We start from the raw sequence: 15,959 nt of genomic DNA, 5'->3' as shown, positions 1-15,959 counted from the left end.
AAGCCAGTGTATTAATGCTGAATAATAACAGGAGAAATCCACCCTCCATTATTTCCCCTTGGGTCTTTTGAATATGTTGCCTCACTTACCACCTCCTGAGAGCTGCTCTCTCCAGAGGAGAATAGCTGCACGTGCCCCACTTCCCACACTGCTGCTGATTTGAATACATAGGCATTGCTGCTAGGTGAGTGCCATTTGAATTGACAAACTGGGATTTCTGCCGCGCGCTTCACACTTAACGCAGCCCTGCCTGGGCTTTGAAGGCAACGGCTTGTTGCCTTAGGGTCTGAAACTAACAAAGCTGAGCAGAACAAGCCCAGGGCTCCCGTTGGATTGCTCGATCAAAGACAATATTAAACAGCACTGTTTTCATAACTACTATTCTGGGGCACTTGAATAGCGAGACAAAGGAGATGAAGTTAATTTCTGTTATCATAGCCTGGTGCAGCTGCAAGGGCCATGGGAGAAGCCAACTCCTCTTTATGGCTTACACAGCCCATGTCTTTGCAGAAGCTCCCATTAAGCAAATAAGGCTTCAAAAGCTTGTCAAATGCATCCCTATTCCTTCCCCCAGACATTTTCTACATCTCATTACAGACACCAGTGAGCCTCCCTCTCTTCAACCATTTCTCTACCCCTCACAGCCATCTGCTTCACCTTTTCTGTCAGCAGTACTGCCTACTTCCGTGCCTAAGAAGATCTGAACTTGGGAAATCCTCTCAAATAGAGAAGGGGTACTCCAGGAGTTGCTCTGCAACCAATCTAGTTCACTACAGTGGGAAAATGTTTTAGCGTTCAATTTGTGTGTGGCCAGATGGGATTATCAAGTCCCAGCCTATTTTTGTTGAGATGTTGGCATAGTATGCATTATACGCATTTTTACACACCTGGATATATCTGGCGATGAAGGTCACTGAGCAGTATTGCATGACTAAGTGGAATCCGTCTCTTGTGTAGAAAATCTGCCTGAGATGTTTGAGACAATTTTGAGATGACCTTCTTATAGTGCTGCGGTCCCAGAACTGACAGAAACACCTTGGATCAGTTTTTATCTCCTTACTACCTGTTCCCAGCTGAGAATTGAGATCACTTTTGGAAATGCAAGTGCATGGTAGAACATTCTTGCACCCTCAGCTTGATCACAGTGAGGACAAGGAGGATGAGAAAACTGAATTCCTGTGAAAAACCTTCAAATTAGATGACTAACAGGGAGGAAGGTTTCAAAGAGCTTTGTTTAAAGCCTCTCTCTTCACATCTTGGGTTATTTCCCTGAGATCAGTCAGATAAAAGGAAGAAGAAAAAAAAAGTGTTTTCCAAATTAGGGATAGGATGTGAAAATAGTACTCTGCTTGAGAGAAGCATGGTGCTCCAGAAACTGTCTTATCTCCATCAATGGACAGAATGCCACTTAAACTAAGACTGCACCTTCAGTTGTTAGCATACAGGAAGATGCTTCCAGAAATGCAATGACTCTGCCAAGGCAAGTGCTTTATGTTAACAAACCTCATCTCAGATTTCACAAGCTAGTTTCATTCACACTTGCTCTGCTCTCAACTTCCTGATTGGATGAGGAGACACTAAAACTTATAAAAGAAGCGCTTCACTGGAAGATTTCTGACTATATTCAGTGTTGATGCCCACGAAACAAAGACACAACTTGAAGCTCACAGCGGAGGGATATTTCATTTCCTATATGCATATACCTCAGATATCTTCCTGAGACCAGGGTTTTAGTACTGAAGGGTCAAAACAGACCTCATACAATTTCAGAAGAACAAAATTGTCCATTCTAATGGATGAAGGAATAAAAAGAGTAAGCTGTTCTCTGAGCTGTTCTCAATCCATAAGAGAAGTAGCCAGACTTTACAGTTTTAAAGCAAACCTTCTGGATGTAAATTGCTACATTATTTAAGTTTATTGAACATCTAACACCAGGAAATGTGCAATTCATGAAATTTTCAGTGAAGATGTATGAATGAGACTTCCTGATACATTTTTAAAATGTGAAATTATCAAAGTTTTATGCACTGTCGACTTTGGCCATATATGGTAGAGTTAATTGAAAGTGCAGTTCTAGCTTTAAAAGGGTTTATGTGAGACTGGCAATATGTATTTTATTGTCTTTTAGTTATTTGCAACTCAAAGATGCTCAAGATTATACATGAAAAGTTGTTTCTTCTAACTGCCAGCCTGCACTGCAAGACACTATTGGATCTGAGAATCCAGGTAGACGCTTTGCATCTTGCACTCTTATCACCAGCTCCGTCATTTTTTCAAGCTAAATAACATGCCTAGCTATCCTCATGCAACCCTTAAGTCTCATATATAGCCCCATAAGGAATTTGCTCACATCACAGGGAGGATGGAAAATCCTCCATTAGGAATATCCTAGATAAAAGGAACAAACCAGAAAGAAATGAATTTCACAGTGCCAGCATAAAGCAGGAAGGGTAAAGGCATCCTCAGTCAAGGAGGGCAGAACTGTCTTTGATCAGAACACACGTGCATTGTAACCTCTTCTCCTTTTAATTCCCCCTCAAGGAAATGCATCAGTTTAGAATGTTCATGGTCTCAAGTTGGAACAGAGACTGTAGAGGACAACCAAGTCGAATGACAGATTTTCAACCTCGTAGACAGAGATGGTATAAATTGAGCCTGAAGCCTCTGCTCCCTGAAATTGGATTAAGGACTCTACACTGAGTCTCCCTAAAGTAGGCAAATAGCTCTAACAGCTATTTTTTGACCTTGCTCATCATTAAAAACAAACAAGCAAACATTTGAGGGTTATTCAGTAACCCTCTACCACAGAACAACAAATAAAACCACAGACCAAAGCTTCAACTCTGATGTAGAATTCATAGTTTCCAATCAACTTTAGACTGTACCTTCAGAGTATAACCCTGGTGCAACAGGTAGATATCATACAACCTGTTAGACTACTCTGCTTTGATATACGGACATCTTCAAGCTTTTCTTTCAGGAAATGGACAAGAAACTGGCAATGTGGTTGTAAAAAATAGACCTCCATGCTCATGGTATCATCTGCTGAAATACCTCCAAGGTCTGCATTCTGCAAGTGCCCCTTCTCCCAGAAACAACTATCATTTCCCAACCATCTGCTACGACAAGCTGAGGCTTTCCCACAGACTGCCCTTCATTGCAGCAAGCCAGAGACATAGCACTCACATGCATTCAGCAGTATCAACTCTCCTCCTGCTTCTATGTGGAAGGTGCAGGTTCTTTGTTCAACTCCAATGGAAGCACGTGACTGAATACTGGGAGGCACAGAGCTCAGGCTCCAACGTGTCTAGTGATCAGAAACACGTCTTGGGTAGGAAGGAAACACTTCTACAAAGATCAGTTTGGAAATTAATGTGCTTTCTGAACTACGGGATGACCAGATCCCATTCTGTTCTGGAACAGAAACTTAGCTCTGAATATCTCATTTGCACAAGCTTGGATCAGTCACCATTCCCTTCAGAAAGGACATCCCATCACAAGAAATCCTTTTTAGTGCTAGTTTTTATTAAATGTCCCCATTTATCCGAGAAGTTTCTGCCTCGGTGTATTTGTGCAGTCATTTTTATAGCACCAGCTCTAACTAGTATCAAAAGTAGTTACTAAAATAGTGTCAATCCACTTTTTACTCACAAGCCCGAATGAAGTAAAAAGTAAGCCAATTACTTTTTCATTTCTTTTTTTGGGAAGAGAGTCTCCCTGTAAACACTGCTATTAAACAGTGCTGCTGTTAGATATCTATGCTGTGAATTTTAGAGGATGGGTGCCTAGGTTATTTTACATTTTGGATTTGAAATTCTTCAGTTTTTCTTCCCAAACTCAGCATACAGCAATGTAATTGCAAATTTGATAGCAATCACTCTCTTCCTTTCAGCATTGTGGATGTCACTTTTCCTTACAGGAGTTATGGTTTGTGCAACCCACGGAGCAACCCCCCAATCTATTCCTTATAACCAGCAACAGGAGAGTATTTCAAGGCCCCCTGTGGCTACAACAGTGTCTAAAGGAGACAGTGTCATGTGTTGACTCAACATCTGGGTGTGAAGTGACAAACACTCAGTCGGGGGTTAGAATGAGATTAGCAAAATCCCATGGAACAACGATTAAAAGGTGCTGTAACAAATCCATTTGCTGCATGCAACAAATACAATTACTAGACAAATTACCTCTCCCACTCCACTCCTGTCCCTGCAGCAGGTGAGGACTGGAGAACATTTATCCCTCAGGCTCCAAACCTTGGCTAACTTTTTAAGTGGCAGAGATCACCTTTGACTGAAGGTAACCACAGTAGCTCTCTTATCCCCCCTCAGTGAGTAATGCCTCTATAGGGCACACACACTGCCTAAATAGTATCTAGAAAAGAGTTGGGTTCGTTGGCCTTCGAGCCTTTTATTTCTAGCTCCCATCTTCATGAACATGCACCCTTACCATTCAATAGCAACTTGACCCTATCAGTATATATTTTCACTTCTGGAGTTGCCAATCTTCTCCTTTTCTTCCTTTACTGAATTTCTCATGCCTTCCCATTCTGGAGCGAAGGGGGCAATCTAACACTACCTAAAGCAAAGCAGCAAGTCTGTCATTTTTTCCCAGGACTTCTATATTTCAATAAAGAAGATGTTATAGTAGAAAAATCAAAAAGTTCAACACAAACAGCTCAAGGCTAGGGAGTGTTCCTCATCCCTGGTTCAGACCAGAGTCCAACTGTACTCCTATTGCACTGAATCTGAGCTAACAAGCTCTCCTACTCTGCTATGGAGCACAGAGTAGAGACGTCATTACCAACAACTGCCTTGCACATACTGAGGTTAATGCCAAGTCCAAGCAAAGACACATCAGTTTCCATCTCACTTCAGCCGTCTCTGTACACTGATCCTCAGCACTGCTGGGATGTGTTGCTGAGACTTTTGAACTGGCTTTGCACAGACTGGGAAAGTCCAGCAACACTTACCAGTCTGGACTGCATGCATATACTCCTTGCCTTCCTGCCCAGTAAACAGATTGCAATTTGCGTACTCTGGTACCTGAACTAATAAAGTATGATGAACTCTCTCTGGGTCTGCATCCATGGCACAAGTAATCTTTAGTCTGGATGATCTATACCACATATCCTGGCTGTTCCATTCATCTTGCATTACCTTTTGCCTCTCAAAGTCCTTGGTGTCAGCCAGCACAGTGACTACTGCACAACTCCGTCTAAATTCATGCTATTCTCTTCTGAAAGAAGTGTTAAACTGGGTGGCCAACAACATTTATTTAGTTTTCACTATTCAGTTCCTGTTACGAACAATATAAGAGCAAACCAGTTGGCTGATTTTCCCTCCACTGATCAAATCCTACTATCTTGTTCCACCTCTGTCTCCCTCATGAGTACAGAGGTGGTACTGGTGTGCCTCAGCTCCAGTGACACACCAGGAATGCTACAAGCTCAACCACAATGAGCTTCTGAGCCCAGAGAGACTTCTTCACTTATTCAGCCATCCTGAAAAGATGTGAGAAAGAAAAAACAGCAAGAGATGTATGGATCGTGAGATGGTAGAAGAAAGGAAAGATGGTAAAAAGAAGGAAACCTGGCAAAGTCTAAGACATCTGACAGAACAAAGGTATGGCCACACATATTGAAATATCACCTTATTGGGTGCCCAGGAGGCTTCCTTTGCCTACCTATCTGAAAAAAAACCAAACCCATCAACATTAAAGGAAAGAAGGAGGAAAAAGCATTGGGAACTAAGCAGTTATTACTCTATAATTATTATTTAGTTAATACAGCAGAAGACTTCCTCATGAGTCTGTTTTGGGCCAGGATCTGTGTCACAGCAGGAATAACACAAGGCAAGAAAGTAAAATGCTTTAAAGAATATGGTTCTTTGTGAGACTGGAAGTATTAACTGTGATTCAGAAATTAATGACAGCATAAAAATCTATTAAGGCATCTAGACTGTCTCTCAAGGGACCTTTTCACGCTTGTAGTGCACGGATTATTCTCCAGGGCTCTGCCCAGCTAAACTTCAGATATCTCAAATGACAGCAATTCCACCACATTTCTTAACAAAGCTATTTCACCACCTAATCTCCTTCTTCCCATTAAGTATTTTTCTCTCTTGGCAATTATTTTCCCCTCTTCCTTCCTCCAAATTTTGTACCATGAGACACTTCTAGCTCTCAGTCCACACTATAGAATTCTTCACGCCTTCCCAGCATGCCTAGATCATTAGCATAGCTCCTCTTTAGTCATTTAGCCAAACAGCTATATATTTAGCTCTCACAAGCATTCCTCATAAGTCAGTCCCTCCAGCCCCTTAATCGTTCTCATTGCAATCCTCTGAATTCCCTCTAATTTTGTTTACATCTTTCCGGAATTGAAGTGCCCGGAACCAAGTGCAGTAAACAACAACAGCTCGTTATCTGGCTAGACTGTAATTCCAGTGATCACAGCACAGGCCCCACATATGCCATGCACACACAGACACACGAATGTGCTCACCCTCTGGTCCAGAGGCAGCATCATCATAGGATACAAATCCCACACCACACATCCCCACCGCAGTAACATCAGCTGGGCTTCTTTCAAAGAAATCCAACTCCAAAACTGATGGAGATGATCTTCAGAGCTTACAAAACTTGGAGGAGACTTCTCGTGAGCTGACTCTATTATTTTCAAGTTTTAAAATTCCCTGCCTTTTCAGGCACAGTCACAATCCAAACAAATATAACCACTGTCTACCACAAATACAAGCCATAACCTAAATCACAGAATCATAGAATGACTTGGTTTGGAAGGGACTTGAAGGATCATCAAGCTCCAACCCCCCATGCTCCTATGGTTCCAGTCTCATCAAGCAGTGTCCATAAAAAAATGCTGTTCCCATTTTTGAGACACTAAGGGATATATGCCAACGGTGGTTTTTCTGAGCATTTTCCTCAGAAACTGTATCTAACCCTTGGACAACCACATACTTTGCCATCTGTATTGAAAACTAAATTGTTGTTAGCAGGAGATTTGGCCTAACATCCCAGAGAAGTAAAACAGGTGACAAATCCTAAAGGATGCTCTTTTAACTGATGCAGGCTCAAGACAGACACCAACTACTGACTGCACACTGGTTATATTTTTGAATTTTTCATCACAACTATGGAGGCCACCATTTTCAGAACTTCTTTTGTTTTAGATGATAGTTGAGACTTCGATGTAATCTTATGAGAGCAGATAGCACATCTCAGAAAAGCCTTTAAGCACTTGTGACTTAATCTGTTCTTGAAATATGAGCTGGAATTTTTCCAACAGGACACTTTTTTTTCTTCTTAGAGAAATGCCAATTCAGTGAAGCAGAGTTATTCTGCAGAACCATTTGGTTTGCTTCAACAAATTTGTGGTGAACTTCAGGCTCAGTTCAGAAAGAAATGTGCCAATGATCCTACCAGCTCCCAGGGCATTGGTGGGGTAGCCAAGGCATCCCAAAGAGATGCCAACTCCACAAAAAGTGCTCATCTAGACGTTCAAGATCCTCCCAAGTCTTCACCTGCAACAATTTCAAAGCCTCTTCTCACATAGCATACCCAGGTCTGCACAAATCTCAAAGATGATGCTCTAAGGATCTTTGCTTCATGGCAAAAAAAAGGGCTGGAATTCAAAGTGTTCTGTCTCCACAGCACCTCTCATCGCTGTTTCTCCTCCACAGCAGCTTGAGAAACACCTCATCACCAAGGACAGCTTGGACTGTTTCATATTTTTGTGTTGTTTTGTGCAGCAGGGAGAGAAAGAGACCAGAAACTTCAGGTTAATCAGGGGATGAGCAGAGCCTGCAAGCAGAGGCTGTAAGAGCTCCCTTGAAGCCTGAAAGAAAGCCTGAAGCCACAAAGCTTAACAGCAAGACAGAGCAAGGCCAGTCAAAATATTCTTTTCTGCCTTTCTTCTAAGCACACAGAAGAGAAGAAAGATGACTGCATTGATGACCTGAGCTTCAGGTCCCTCTAGGGTAATGCCACAGTTTATTTAGCTCATGCTACAGCATGAACTTGATTTTTGTTGTTGTTGTTTTTAACAACCTGATCTGTTATTGTCCTCTGACTGCTGGGGGTACACAAACCAGTCACCAGCAGGCATCTAAGATACATGGAAAAGGAGAAGAAGGCTTCTACCTTCACATCAGCTCTCTTGCTGCTTTCTCACCTTCCCTCTCTCACTAGGCCTAGGCTACAGGCAGTCCTTAGACCATTTTAGCTTGACATAATTTATCTTTTTTTTTTTAAACTAAGAATTTACTGTTAGCAAAACCCATAACACAGCTCCAGCATGAAGACTCTTCCAGACAAACCACTTCCATATACAAAATGCCCATAAGCACAAAACCCTTTGTAGGGGTATGCCTGCAGTCAGACTGTTACTCAGCTGGCTAAACCTGACACATGACACGACACAGCTCTGCTGGACACAGTCCTTGCTGTTGATGCAGCTAAACTAGCAAAACCATGTTATTGCAGTCACAGCCAAAGCACAGATTTGCTGGTTTACCCATTCATATTGCATCCAGCCCAGGAATATTTTGCTCATATGTTGGGGGGAAAAAAAAATAAAAAAAAAAATGATTGGTTCAGCTAAGCTGAACTGTTTTAGAATGTCAGTGCCTTAAACCGCACAGCTTACATGTGCAAGAAAGCTTCCCTTCATCCTCTTTCTCTGTTCTCCAGAACTCTCACATGAAACTGTAGGAGTCAAGCATGTCCTCTTCACTCTCTACACTGTATTTCATGCCCAGGTGAATGGAGCATGACTAAGTTACCATCTTACACTGAAGCTATCAGAAAGATGAGAAGGGGTAGCCACAGCAATGATTCTGTTTCATTGCAACAATCTCTTGCCATGTCAAGATAGAATGCAAATCTGCTATGAATAATAGTCACTCCAGAAGCATACACAGCTACACAGATATCACTAATCTTGCTACATTCACCTACTGAACTAACATTTCACAACTCCTCCCTTGCAGTAAATGCAACCCTGATCCACATTTGTTAACACAGCACAAATATCTGTACTCTGCAACTTAAATATTTTTCGTCACATGCACATAAACACACCCATTTATGATTATCTTATTTGTCACACACATCCCCCTAAAAGCCAAGGAGGGTATACTGAAAGGTCTCTGGTCAGAACTTCACATACAAACCACATATACAGGCATGAATAGAACTGGATGTTGTGAAATAATTGAAGCCATTGTAGAACAAAATAGCTTTACAAGGCAAACAAAGCACTCAAACAAGTAGATGGAGTCACAGCAGCACAAGTCTAAACAAATTCACACAACGAAAATCCACAGATGCCACTTGAAATAACTCCTTCTCCCCCTAAGCAAATCCTTGCTTTGTCAGACTCCCAAATGTACATCCAGATGGTCAGCTTCACCAAACCCCATGCATGCAGTAGGCACTGGCCACGAGGGTAGCAGCCAGGATGTCCCAAGCTCTCAATCACAGCGTAGCTTTGGGTCAACTAACAAGAACTAAGCACATCCAGGCTCCATGTATGTGCAACAGCCAGAGGGCACATAGAAGAACATTAATAGTTATTGTCCCAGTATATTGCAAGGATTCATTAGTTCCAGCCTGCAACTTGCCATCAATACAAGTGCTAAGGGACAGAGGGGAAGGAGCTGTGATTATGCACTTACATTGCATACTTGTACCCCAGTGGCTGCATGCTGATATGCTATTGATTACCTGGATGGGAAACTCCACAGCCCTCCATTCATCTCCTCCTTACTCCCTCCCTCATTATACTGCTTCTGTTCTGCTTGCCGTGTGTTCCCCCCAACAGCCAAGTGCACATCTCCAGAGAAGGGACATGCCCACCCTCTTTTTGGGACGCTCTACCAAACCTCAAAGACACTAGGAAACGCGCACCTATGAGAGCATACAGAGGCAGACAGTAAAGAAACAGGTTTAAAGGAAAAGCCATCTGCAAGGGAGTTTCTATAGTATGCTTCATATAACCTAGGAACCACGAAAGCCCTGCCTGTGAACTTGCAGATCCAGTTATACTCCCATTTGCTTCAAGCTAAGACTCTTCCTTTGAAGTCATCATCTTCCTGAAAATCATTCAAAGTCCAGTACCCCTACAGCTGCAAACCAGAGCAAAATCTTATTCTGTACTCGTGAGTAAACAGTAAGCAAATTGAAGGTAAAGGGCCTTTTTCTTCTCAGAGAAGAAATTTTCCCCACAGGCGTTGACACAGCAGATATGGTCAGAAAGACACTTCACTGTAAGGCCCTGCACACCTCAGCAAGGAAGAATATTCCCCCTTTGGCTCAGAGAAATCACAGCAGCACCCCCCTGCTGTTCCCCTTCCTTCCATTGGGATGAGCAGGGCCATGGTGCCTTACTGGAAGGCAACTTGCTGGAGGAAGATCATGGGGAAACGCCTCAGCTTCCAGTATATCCAGCACTGACCCCAGATCCCATAGTCCTCCTGTTTAAAGCCCTCTGGGAACCACAGAGCAATAGCATAGCCGAGAATCAAGCCTGAATTTCTCTTTTTTTTCCCACCCACTCCTGCAAGAATCACAAATCCCCAGCATTTCTTCTTCCTTTCCGTATTGTATGCAGGGATCTCTGCCCTTCCCTGACACTAGGAGAGGGCTTTGTCTCACATTCTCACCCCCACAGATCTTCATCTTGCCCTTATCTATTCCTTATCACAGTGGGACAAGACGGTCTGTACTGTGCTTGGTATTTTTCATTTTACCCCAGATAAAAATGACAGCAGGAAGAGCACATCAGCTGTCAAAAACATTGCTGACTGAGCCTGAGCAGCACACAAAGCTGTGGCGCACAGTTTCTTTAAGGAAAAGGGATCTTGAAGAGGAAAAGGATCAAGCTCCCTACAGGGCCCACAGACAGCAACCTCCCAGCAGCCATAGTGCACATAAGGGGGACTATTTATTGCAAAGCACACGCCTGCATATTCCAAGGCACACATGGAAGATTTACCCCAGACTCTTCTGCAATGCCTTTCTCTGCTTCCACTACAGTTTTCACTTGATCATGAAATTATTCCATCCTTTAGCAACCCCAGCTAATCTTTCTCCACATCAAGTCCATCAGCTATTCAGATCTGCCCAGAAGAGGCAGTTTCACTTTCATACATTCATAATCACCTTTTTCACGGTAGAGCACACAGGTCCATAGGCAGTGTGGTGGTGCTGCCCCATCAACCTCTGAAGGCCCCAGTGCAGAGCCCCCAGTCACTGCTGCACTCGGGCCCACATGTTAATATCACTGCTTTCACCCATTACCTAGGTAAATTGGTCTTGTACAGAATGAATCTGCTGAGTGATGGAGATGATCCCTACCAGCAAGGCAACGAGCACTGGAGGCTTACAAGAGGCACACAAGAAGGAAGTGAACTCTCAAAGCACTTGCTTTGCTATCAACATAGAATGACAGCAGCCATGTTCTTCACCCTGATCAGAAGGGGCTGCAATACTTGTGGGATGATAAGGAGGTGCAAGAAGGGACTCTTGAAGGACTTATGCCCTCCTTGGACCACTACCACACATGTGGGTGCTTACAAGCTGCAGAGGAGCTCCCATAAACATAGGGACCAGGGCTTTTATCACCCAGCTAGTAAAGCCCTTACAAGAGGAGATATCTCATAAAATAAGAGGAAGCAAATTTCTACATATTATAATAAAGCTCTCTGAGTGTGGAGAAGTATGCTCAGATTTTTTAACAGGAAATGGGTTGTTACTGGTGTGGCAAACATCAACCCAAAAGGTTGCAAATAGGGGAATAGGACTAGAAGTAACATTTGGGATATACTTTCAGTGTTTCTTCTTTGCGGATATAGAGCCTTTTCTGCCTCTTTCTCATCTTAAACATACAAGGAAAGCATTTTCCTTTTTAGGTATTGAGCCTTTTCATCATTTAAGGAAACACAAAGCACTGGATTGAATCATTTCCTCATCAATACAGTCTATCACATCAGAGTCTCACCTGCCCCAGTTGATTGAAAGAGCTGGAAAGAGAAAGAAAACCAGGAGAGAAAGGAAGGACTTTTCTCTCCAGTCTCAACATTACCCAACTGCACAGCTACCACCACACACTGTTACACAGATACTACAACACCAGTCTTAGCACGCACATACATTCTTTCTCCTCCTCTCTCTGTTCCCCCCATCCATTACACATTATCAGCACAGAAACACTTGGGTACATGCCTCCATCCATATAGATTGCACAAGCCTTGCGCATTAACAAACACATCATTTTTCACACCCACACTGCCCACTAACATTATAAAGCACAAGACTTCACAGATAACATTTGTACCGCATATCAACCCAAGGCATCCTACTCCACTTGCCCAAGTGCCTCCATGACTTCTTTCAGATTCATTTCCCTATTTATGAATACCCTTGAGCGACTCAAAAAATGCATCATAAATAAATGCCACCTGTACTATGCAGACCAGTTCTGCACGACATTTCTGAAAGCATCTACTTCAACTAATTGGCTACGGGAGAATTCTAACGATTTAAAAACCAAACAACACCAATCTCCTGCAATTAACCAATGAGGTGGGGCAATGGGGGGGAGAGAGGGGTTGGTTAAAATAAGCTGGGATAATTTTTTTTCTGAAGGGAATTGTAGATTTGAAACAGCTGTTATTTCTCAAGGGGATTTTATTTAGAAGAATTTTCAATGTGAAGCAAATGTATAATTTTTAAGGCATTCGCTTCTTCAATAAAAATCTCAGGTGGGAAAACAGAACTTCTCATATTGGCAGCTCGATTAATTTCGAGTAATAGGAGGTAAAAGCAAAAACAATAAGAAGTTATTTTAAGTGATCAAGATGCAATTTTTGATAGACACAAATAATTTGCTTCTCCTTCTCACCCTCGCACACCACATTTTGAGTTGTGGGTTTGTTGTTTTATTTTTGGGGGTGTGGGGGAAGGAAGAGGGAGGGAGTGAAGGAGGGGCTGGGTGAGGAAAAAAGGAAAATCCAGCTTCCAAGTTCCATCCGATAGTCTGATCCTTATCAGAAGCTACAGGCACACCGAGCTAAGAGACGAATCCCTTCAGGGGAAGAACTGCAGCATGCTACCAGCAGTTCCCACCCACCGGCAGCGCGGGGCTGCTCTGCTCCTCCCAGCGCCCGGCAGGAGGACCGGGACAGCGGCCGGCCGCCCCCCAGCCACCTGCCTCCCGGACAGCGCGGAGATGCGGTAGCACGCAGCCTGAGGCATCGGGTTAAGAAAACGTAGCGATCGGATCCTCCGGGCAGCAATCAGAGCCTCGAGCCTGTGGGGAACGGGGGTTCAAGTCCCTGTGCCCCTCAGGCAAGGACAGGCATCCCATCGCACGTCCCCAGCAGAGCTGCTTGGGGCTTGCCTCCGTCCCTCGGCACAGTGCAGCCCGTAGGTCTCCTGGCAGCCTCCGTCACGCTTCCCCCCGTCCTCCATCGCTTGCTATTACCGAGTCTCAGCTCAGCACCAGCCTCCCTCCTCCTCCTCATCCCCTGCCCGGTGGCCTTGGGCGAGCAGGAGGCGGCCAGAAGCTCCTTCAGCGTTCCCCCGTACACCACCAAGCGGACGGTGAGGAAGAGAAGGCGCTGGCAAGTTGGGCAGCTCCAGGACAGCCGCCCGGCTCGGAGGACGCGCTTGGAAGCGGAGACAGGGTCACTGCCTGTCACAGCCGGTGCTGCGGTTCTCTAGGGCAAGTGTTCAAAACCCGTGCTCAGCAGGGTTACAGAACTACCGGGCTCATTATCACGCTTTCACCGAAAGCCAATTAATTTGAAATAAGTGGCTCTCCACAATACCCCCCTCCCGGCCGTCTTTTTCTTTTAAATGAAGGGGGGAAAAAAAAACGAAAAAAAACAACCAACAACAAAAAACCCAACAACAACCACCACCACCACAGAGGGACACAATACTTTCCTATTCTTAACTCCTTCAGCTGGTTTTGGGCTTGCCCGGGATGCACTCCGCACCTCCTCGGCAGCCCTAATGTCCCTGCTTCCCCATCTCCTCACCCCAGCTGTGGGAAGGGAAGGCACTGAATTGGAACCAGCAGCAGAACGGGGCTAGTTTATACCACATCTGAAGTTTGGGAAAAGAAGTGGCAGCTCTTGGTTTGGTCTCCCGCATCCCCAATCCCATTTGAAAACCCAGGGAGGGCAACTGTGCTGTTTCTGCCTTCTCAGAGGGTTCCTGGTGAAAGAGCCATCCAGGGACCTTCCCTGATGCTTTCTGTCACAGCTGTGGCAATGGTAACTCACTAAGACAGAAGATAACACAGCCCCCAAGCCTGGCATAAGCTGCATACTGGAAAGGATGAGCACAGACCTCTCAGGGAAGAGCACCCCAGACCTCTCAAGCAGCAACCAGTTGTGCTAGGATTGGGATGCTCTGGTTGCAGTTCAAGGAAAGCTTCTGACTCAGTGTGAAGTGAAGCAGCACTGACTGCAGGCTAGGAAACAAGTATCAGAGAGGAGCAGTGCTCAGAGCCTGCATCCATCTTCCTTGAGAGGTCTGTGTTCATGGGTAGATGGGGCACTGAGGGATGTGGTTTAGTGAGCATGGTGGGGATGGGCTGATGGTTGGACTAGATGATCTTTTCCAACCTCAGTGATTCCACGATTCCAGAGCAGAGGGAAGTTCACAGCAGCTCCCCAACTTCACCGCTGACACCCAATATTTGTGGTATGCAACTGCTGGTGTCCTGTCACCCTGCGTGCATCCTGTGTGCTGGAAGAAATCCTCCGAGCCCATCAGAATCAGCTACTTCACAGAGGAAAGCAGGTGGAAGGTGCTGGGGCTGGATTCATGATTCAAAGTGCGCAAGTTTGAGCAAAAATATGTGACAGTGAAAAAGCATGTGTATGTAATGCAGAGACAGAGAGGTTGTGTGGAAGGAAACACTTGGTAAATGTGAGAAAGAGGGAGAAATTGAGGGATTCTGCAGTAGTGTACACAGTAGTGACAGGTAAGCATGAGGGTGCAACAGAAAGAACATGTGTAACAAGGAGCGTGCCTGCACGATCTGCTTAGTGGACATAGAACAGCAAATGTGAAACTGTGCATAAGTATGAGGAAAAGGGCTGAATACTGTGACAGGGCATCCCTCCATATATCACAGTGTGCACAGGAGTGTGAGAGGTGAAGACAGTCGCAGTGAGATCCCCTCAAGGTGCATGCAAGATGCTGTGAATGCAAGACTGTGCAAGGCAGGAGCCAGATAGGTGCATATACACAGAGTAGAGATGTACCGTTTACATGTACATGCACTTGCAAGACCAGTGCAGCAGAACAGGCATAGGATGTGCAAGCAGCCACCAAAACCAGTGTGCAGGATGAAGAGAAGGCACAAAGAGAGGCTTGAAGGATGGAGTGAGGAAGAGCAAATGTGAGCGAGAGAGCAGCAGACTGGCACTCCAGGAACTGCATGTGCTCAGAAGCTAGAACTGTATGTGCCAGAGCGAGTTTATTCATCTTCCATGCTATATTCATGAGTATGTGCACAGGGGTATACGGGACCACTGATATGTGTGAGTGAGCCTGGATCATGCACAAGCTGTGATTTCCAGGGCTATGATTATATGTGCATGTGTGATGTGTATTTATACATACAGCACGGGATGCATTAACCCTTAACTCCTGTTTACAGAAAGCATCTCAAAACCAGCTAGCATGTCTGTCATCACTTCTAACTAAATTCTGTACTCACACTTGGCTCTTGAAGCAAGAAACCCAGCTGGCAATTCTCCACTGAACAAAATCCCATACCCAACAAATTTCCTTCTCCCGTCTTTTCCTCCTTTTTTTCCTCTTGAGGAGAGGAAGGACAATGTTTTTGCAAAGAGGCACCGAGGCTTCTCTAACCTCTCCCCTTCACCAGCAAAACCAAAATACCAAAATAAAATAAGACAGGA

The 15,959-nt window shown here is 44.4% G+C and overlaps 1 protein-coding gene across 1 annotated transcript in view; it reads right to left on the bottom strand.

Annotated features, from left to right (window-relative positions):
- LSAMP (limbic system associated membrane protein) overlaps window positions 1-15,959 on the bottom strand; it is a 974,787-nt gene that overhangs the window by 958,456 nt on the left and 372 nt on the right. The gene's annotated exons all lie outside the window — the stretch shown is intronic.

The sequence above is a fragment of the Meleagris gallopavo genome, chromosome 1 (assembly GCF_000146605.3).
Source record: "Meleagris gallopavo isolate NT-WF06-2002-E0010 breed Aviagen turkey brand Nicholas breeding stock chromosome 1, Turkey_5.1, whole genome shotgun sequence".
Taxonomy (NCBI): domain Eukaryota; kingdom Metazoa; phylum Chordata; class Aves; order Galliformes; family Phasianidae; genus Meleagris; species Meleagris gallopavo.
This window is presented reverse-complemented; position numbering and strand designations above follow the sequence as displayed.